Source organism: Brachypodium distachyon, chromosome 5, assembly GCF_000005505.3.
Source record: "Brachypodium distachyon strain Bd21 chromosome 5, Brachypodium_distachyon_v3.0, whole genome shotgun sequence".
NCBI classification, from domain to species: domain Eukaryota; kingdom Viridiplantae; phylum Streptophyta; class Magnoliopsida; order Poales; family Poaceae; genus Brachypodium; species Brachypodium distachyon.
Window position 1 is genome coordinate 18,828,721 of NC_016135.3, and position 8,077 is coordinate 18,836,797.

General features: G+C 48.1%; 1 long non-coding RNA gene across 2 annotated transcripts; it reads left to right on the plus strand.

Annotated features, from left to right (window-relative positions):
* Positions 1-4,156: 4,156 nt before the first annotated feature.
* Positions 4,157-7,166, plus strand: LOC104585375. 2 transcript variants are annotated; one of them, XR_002961365.1, is made up of 3 exons: positions 4,157-4,738; positions 5,286-6,241; positions 6,482-7,166. It is a non-coding gene; the product is annotated as an uncharacterized LOC104585375 (long non-coding RNA). The 2 variants fall into 2 exon arrangements; XR_733138.3 differs by having other exon boundaries at positions 4,161-6,241.
* The last annotated feature ends 911 nt before the right edge of the window (positions 7,167-8,077 follow it).

Consider the following 8,077-nt stretch of genomic DNA (forward strand, 5'->3'; position numbering starts at 1 on the left):
TCATAGTGGATAGCCGAGACATTAAACCAAAATTAATGTGACATAAACGAGAGTGCCAAACACTTGCATCATCATTAACACTGCCACAAATATGGTTTACTGACATGTCACTAAAATCAGAAAGGGAAAAACGGAACAAGCCTCCGCACTCAAAGCCTTTACCAATAAATTGTCCATTTTTGGACACAACCACTTTATTAGATTCTAAAACTACCTTAAAACCATCTCTACATAAAAGGGAACCGCTAACGAGATTCTTGTTCATGGAGGGGACATGCATCACATTCCTTAGCCGCACGATCTTCCCCGAAGTAAATTTCAGATCAACCGTACCAACACCACGAACAGCTGCATGCGACCAGTTCCCCATCAGGACGGTTGAATCCCTTTCATGCTGGCAAGAAGTAAACAAAGAGATGTCAGAACATACATGAACATTAGCACCCGTATCAATCCACCAACATGGAGATTGAAACACTGAAAGTACAGTAGGTAAAATACCATACGTGTCAGTGTCGCTAGCGGTCACGACGTTGACAGTCTTCTGTCCCTTTTTCCCTCTCCGGTCTGCACGATCAGGACAATCTCTGGAAAAATGGCCGAGCTCTCCACAAGTGAAACAATTCATCTCGCATTACTTTCTTCTTCATCTTGAAGGTAGTAGTCTGCGCAGGCTTGTTGTTGTTAACAACAGCGGACTTCTTCCCTTTGTTCTTTCCGTTGCCGCGAAAGTTCCTCTGTACCATATTGGCGTTAGACGGAAAATCAGCAGCCTTCTTAGTGGTGTCCTTAGCGCGAGCTTTCTCTTCAACATCAAGGGACGTTATCAGTTGTTCAACTGATATCTCTTGTCTCTTGTGTTTTAGAGACGTGGCGAAGTTCCTCCACGCGGGAGGTAACTTTGCAATGATGCACCCAACCACGTACTTGTCGGGTAAATCACACTTGAGAAGCTTGAGCTCTCTCACAATGATCTGTATCTCATGCGCCTATTCAACTACAGAACGGTTATCCACCATCTTGTAGTCGTTCAGCGACTCCATGATATACAATTCACTGCCTGCATCGGTTGCACCCAATTTAGCATCCAGTGCATCCCACAGCTCCTTCCCGTTTTCTATGTGCATATACACATCACAAAGACGGTCAGAAAGAACACTCAGAATGCATCCTCTAAAGGCAACATTGGCATCGTGGAAATTTTCCTGAGATTCCTCAGATAAATCTCCCTCTGGTTTGCCGTCTGTCACCCACAATACTTTCAGAATCTGCAACCAGAGCATGGCCTTTAATTGCCATCTCTTGAAGTACATCCCGGAAAATTTATCCGGCTTCAATGCATCGGCTAAACCCATAGTTAAATCAGAAAATTACCTACAATAAGGTTTTTGAATTGTTGGAAAATCAAGCAATTTTGAGAATAACAATTCAATGAATAATTCCAGAATATAGATCATGACGACAATAGCAACTAGCAGACGCATCTCGAAAATACTAGAAGTATTAAACAACCCAACGAACAGCAATATGAACTCGCAGATCATAACTAAACAACAGGTTGAATCACAATGTACGTACTATTGCGGTGGAGAGGAAGCCGTTGCTGTTACGTTGGCTTGACGAAGAAGACGGTGGCGCGTTGCGCACCCGCCGAATCGAGAAGGCAGACGACCCGTGGTTGCAGGGAAGCGAGCAGTCGCGCGGAGCGCTTCCCAAAAACCTTATTCGTCTTCTCCCGTACAGGATCACAAAGGCGAAAGGTTCCGGAGACCTGCTCTCCCGATCGCTGGTGCACGCCGGCGCTCGGGATGGAGTAGACTACGACGACGGTGCAAAAGCGAGAGACAGGCGAAACCCTAGCGCGGTTGTGTTACGTACCGATCGGAGGGACGGGCGGCTGTATATATAGTCACGCGGGTATAGGTCGGTTCGACAGTTTAGGAAACCTGAACCGACTCCACAAAATCTGCATGCGTCCGTAACAGATTCAAAAAATACCTCGCGCGCGTGACAAAAAGATAAGAGCCCCGGCCCCGCACTGCACGACTCGAACTCAATCCACGAAACGCGGCGCGCGTCGTGACGAGGCGAGGCGAGGCGAGCGGATGAGGAGGAGCGCGCGTGGAGATTTCCCTTGCTCACTTGCTCAACAGGTGAGAAGCAACATCCCTTATATGTTGGTCTCACCCACTCTAAATTAGCAAGGTGAGACTATTCCCTTACCACTCTCCTCATCCCACTTCATGAATGGGCTTTTGAGAATTTTCAGAATTTATTAAAATTGGGCTTGAACTGATCAGGTCCACAACACAAATTCTAACAGGATTTAGCGGCAAGCTTGGCAAAGCTATGCACGAGGCTAATTGGACGAGAATCTTTTGGATGACTTGCCCCTTCAGATTTTGGAATAAGGACAATAGTGGCAGAGTCCAGAAGCTCTAGGTGCTGCCCATTCATGTGCCAGAAGAGATGCATAGCAGCCATGATGTCATTTTTAACCAGAGGCCAGCAAACTTGGAAGAACTTGGCAGTGAAGCCGTCCGGGCCCGGGGCCTTTTCGGGGTGCATCTGGAACAACGCATGTTTGATTTCCATTTCATCAAACGGTCTATCAAGCTCAGAAAGATCAACATGTGGGAGATGAAGGTTGCCCAGGTTCAGGGAAGAGGGATGGCTGCCCACTTGACCAAAAATCTGCTCGAAATGATTATGAAGCATAGAGATTTTTTCCTCGGTTGAGGAAGCACAGACCCCATCAATAGAGAGCAAGGGAATACAATTTTTCCTACGTCTGTTTGATGCCCGCACGTGGAAGAGCTTGCAGTTAGTGTCACCAACTTTGAGCCAAAGATATCTGGATCTCTGCCGCCAGAAAGAGCGCTCAATGGATGCAAGACCGAGGCAGTGAAACTTGAGCATCTTCCTAAATCTGAGCTCGCTGTCCGAGAGAGATCGGCTGTCTCCGGCAATGTCAAGCATGTAAATTAATTCATTGATTACAGCCCCTTGAATTGCCATGTTGGCCTTTAGCTGAGCATTCCATTTAGAAAGAGCTTTGGCAGTGACAGACAGCTTGTTATGGAGAGTTGCGAAGGCATTGGTATGAGGGGGGACCGAGGTCCAAGCTTCAGTGACAACTAACATGAAGTCATCCCGGGTAGTCCAGTAATTATCAAAGCGAAAGCGTCAACAAGGCCGGAAGGCAGCATCAGAGACGAGCACGAGGGGAGCATGATCTGAAATGTTGGTGGAAATGGCATGGAGCAAGCAACTTGGGAAAATGTCATTCCAGACAGCATTAAAAAGAATCCTGTCTAACCTGACTCTGACATTGTTACTTTGCTCATTGCACCAAGTGAAAGTACGTCCATGCATGTACATCTCTTTTAGTTCAAGCTCGTTGATGAAGTTTCTGAAAGAGTTCAGCAACCCACGGTTGATGTTGCTGTTGTTTTTATCTGAAGCTCTGGCAATCAAATTGAAATCTCCAGCAATAATGATAGGCAAAGTAGCAGCAGTGAATTGATCTTTTATCGAAGTGAGGAAGGCGCGCTTGTCTGCAGCAGATTGGGGACCATAAACATTTACCAGCCACCAGGAGTTGTGCGACAGACGGTCTTTAAAGAGGGTAGCCAGCATATTTTGAGTAGAAATTGTCTGCATTAGAATAAGATAATCATCCTTCCATGCAGTGATCAGACCACCAGCAGTACCTTTAGCCGGGACAAAGGCATATTTCTGAAAACCAGGACCACAAGTGGCACTCACATCAGAAGCAGAAACTACACTTAACTTGGATTCTTGGAAACAGACAACAGACACACATTGATTGGCAACAAGCTTATTTATAGCACTACGACGAGCACTGGACTTAAGCCTCCTAACATTTCATAAAAGGATTCTGAAACATTCCATGTACACAAGTACGACAGACAACAACAGGCAGAACAAAGTAGCTCAAATAGCCGTCTTCCCCTTCTTCTTCTTCTTCTCGGCCCCCCTCTGGGCCAAAGCAGTGAGAGCAGCAATCTACGGTACCTAATACTCCGTTGGCAAGGCTGGAGCATTAGGGAAGGGCATTATAGTCTTTCACATTTAAAAATAAAACAAAATAAAATCAGATTTCTCCCCCTATCGCGTTGCTGCTGCTGATCCCGATCGCGTTGCTCGCCCTTCGGCGATGTCGCCGCCCTCCGTGCCGCGCGCCGGCGTTGTCCTCTTCCAGCGCGTTGCCGTGGGCCCTGGTCCAGCGTGCCGCTGCCCGCGGCCCTCGCAGCGGACACCGGCGCCCCCATCCGGCGCGCCGGGCGGCGTCCTCCTCGGGCGCCAGCTCCGCCCTTGCAGCGGCCGCCTCCGCCCTCCTCTGGCACGCCGGCGCCCTCTTCCTTCGGCACCGTCGCCGCCCTCGGCGCAGGCCGCTGCCGCGGCCCTCTTCCGGCGGCGGCCGCCGCCCGCATCCAGCGCGCCGACGGCGTCCTCTTCCGGGCCTCCGCGGCCGTCCTCCAGCGTGCCGAAGTTGCCCTTCGCGCCACTCGACGTCACGGCCGTCCCCCGGTGCGCCGAAGTTCCCTTCGCGGCACTCGCCGTCGTGGTCCTCGCAACTGCCCCCGTCGGCCTCCAGCGTGCAGGTCGCCGTCGCGGTCTTTGCACCGGCCGCCGCCATCCTCCGCGCGCGCCGGCGCCGTCGTCGCAGCGGCCATCGCCGACCCCTCCCAACAGCCGTCGTTTTTAAGCACGGGTTAGATTACGTCTGTGCCCTGCCTTCTAATTACTCCATCCGGATACTCCGTTCGTTCAAGTTGGAGTATTAGGGAGTAACGGTCAATCTGAGCCATTAGATTAATCTTGTCGAAAGCAGCAGCATAACGGGCCAGCATGGCCGCGTCATCGGAGGCAGCCTCCTCAAACACGACGCCAAGCTTCTTGCAGATGAGGCGCTTCGCCTTGGACATGACGTGCACAGGACTAGCCTGCTTGGAAGCCAGTCGGCCACTCCGCCTGACCGGTGCCCGAGCAGTAGCACGAGGAGGGGCGATGCTCGCCGGCTCCTTAATCTATAACTATATATTGATTGTTTGTACCTTAGTCTATATCGTCTTGATTCTAATGTTATAACACTATTGTCTATGTTTAGTTCATTAGAAATGCCTCATTCCGTGTTAATGCTGCTATTAATGTGCTGTGCAAGTGTGCATTACTATGCTATGTATTCTCCTGATGCTAATGCTGCTGTTCATTGTTTTTGCACTATCTTCTTTCTAATGTTGCTTCAAATTGTTATGCAGTTTCACAGGGTAAAGGTTCATTTTAGTAGGAAGTATATTCGTAGACACCACTTGTTTGTACTTTACAAGTATGAGGCCGGAGTAACACTGGAAAGTATTGTAGCCCACCAAAGTCTAGTAGAGGATGTTACTCCAAATGCCCAGAAGCCTGGCTGCACATCTGTTTTTACCCGGGCAAGCCTTTTGGTCCGTGAAATTGCAGCTGCTTCTGTGAAGCTGGTCAGCGTGATTCATGATTGCGGATACTCCCTTGATGGGCGTTTGACGTTCTCAAACTTGTTCTGGATCCCTGCAACAAAGAGTCTGAAGGTTGGAGCCTTGGAGGTTTAAGAGGGAAAGATTTCAAGAAGAAGACCCCCTTGATGGCTGAAAGAGATTACCAGTCTCTTTCTTTGATCTTTACCAAGGAGCTTTTCGGGAGTGTGCCAATTCCTGATGAGCTGGGAGCTTGGCTGGACTTACTTCGCGAGAACCCTCTGTCACATGTTGATCTTATAACAGAACATATGTTCCTGCTGGAAGATGATGAGAAGATGGCAAAATATATCATCTTGTTTCAGAAGCTGCAGCAAGCGAAAATATCAGCTATGACATTTACAAGAGTGCATTGTCAGTCGTCTCAGTTGGCGATAGCACTGGAAGATTCAGGTGGAAAGCGGCAGTTCTGCAAAGCTATTTTCTAGAAGCTGTGAAGAATTACAAACCGACAGAGTTTTATGAAGCAGACGCTGAAGGATTGCTCCTCTTTGGGAGGCACTGTTGCCACCATCTGTGTGATTCTTCTGTGAAGACAGTTGAACATAGAGGCATCCATACAGCAGTCATTGTAATTCATGTGTCCGAAGTGTATTCGCACATGAAGGCATTTGTTCCTGGTCTGTTTGCCCAGTTACAGAAGGCCGTGCATGCTATCATAAAGGACCTCAAGGCTGCTAATTTGCCTATCCCAAAATGAGGTAGGGAGCTTCATTCTTCTGTTTATCTTATGCATTCTAGTTTTTTCTTATTTGCTGCTGTAGAGGTTCAGTGGTAGTGTTTTGCATGACTTACTGTGACCTATAACCTTAAAAAGCTATAGCATCTGCCGTAAAAAAAATGTTGCATCATTCCAGCCAATTGATTCATATGTGTTTTTCCTGAACTGTTTCTTCTGGTCACTTTGTCTAATATGCTACGATTACTTTCTGTGCATACAGGAACTTCTATAACGTCCTCATCTGCAGCTTATGACTTGCTTTAGTTCAGTACACAAGGAAGCTCTTGGAGTATCAAGGTTTTGCTCCCTTTCTCCCCTCGACATGGCGGAACTTCTATAATGTCTGTCCTCATCGGCAGCTTATGACTTGCTTTAGTTCAGTACACAAGGCAGCTCTTGGAGCATTAAGGTTTTGGCCCCTTTCTCCCCTCGACATGGCAGATGATCAATCTCTCCCTCTGGCGGATTTGGAAGCTCCGTAACGGTTGCGTCTTCGAGGGGGCCTCTCCGGTGGTCGCTCGTCTCGTTGAGGATATCTTCGTGGAGGCGGATCTTTGGCGTGCTGCCAGCGCTCGACAGCTCGACCGCCTCCCCCTTCACTCCCGGCCCCTGATGCCGGGCTTAGTCCTTCTGTATAGGGGCCTGGAGCCCATCCTGCTTTTTGCTGTTTTTGAGCATTTTTGCTCTTAGGGCTGCCTTTGTACTTGCGCTTCTTGCGCCTTCTTCTTAATGAAAATGACACGCCGCTCGTCGTGTTCGAGAAAAATCAGCAAAGTACCTGCGTTAGTTCTTGTACACACTGTTGGCCACTAATGTTCAGATTCTTGTTGTGTTGTGTTTTCTGAATATAACTCACCAGCACCCCCAGGTTGTGCTCCCCTGGCTTGCAATTACTGTTGAATTTACTTCTCTCATTTGATCAGCAAATGACCTGCTCGTTAGCTCTTGTACACAGTGTTGGCCACTAATGTTCAGATTCTTGGTGTGTTGTGTTGTCTGAATATAACTCACTAGCATTTACTGTTGAATTGTTGTATGGTCTTTACTGTGGATTTCTTACATTCTTATACGCTCCTGGGATGTGCAATGGTCTCTTAACAGATGTTGTGCAACCTTGTTTGCAGCGGTGCTTTATTCTTTTTGCTGAAAACATTGTTTGTAATGACTGGAAATTGTGGAACGGGACCTGCTAAGTATGAGAAAATGAAGTGTGCATTATTGTTTGGTGAACTGTTTTTTATTGAATTGTAATCGGGTCATTTCTTTCTGTGGGAACTTTGTTTTGAACATAGTCGGTTGTTGGCAGGGGTGCAACATGGTGACCCTCAGTTACCTTTTGACCCTCTTTAGTTTAAACAAATGAACTAGTTTTTCAAAAAGTTGTGTCATTTTAAAATTTTAGTTCATTTGGTTTGAGCTAAGAAGGATCAAACGATACCCTAATTTTGCAGCTGTAGTTGTTGGTCCACACGTTGGATCGGTGACTGAGCCTCAGACACGCAAGATGTAGCTTTGTGAATGCTTTGGCTGGACATTTCCATCTCCTAGTAGCTTTTCTAATTCATCCAAGCCAAGCTACAGACACCCCCAACCCTCTTGCACCCACAGGACTAGTGCCGTTGGGCACGTTATGGGGTGACCGGATCGGAGTCCACATGTTGTTCTGATTCGAATACGAAGTACTCTTTACATATACGGGAGTAGGCCCGGAGCTTTGTGCCCAGGAAACGCTCCAAAGGGCGCGCGGGCAGGATGTCAAAGCGCAAGAGCTCGGTTCAGCACAGCACCGACGGCAAGAGGCCGGCGAAGCGGGAGG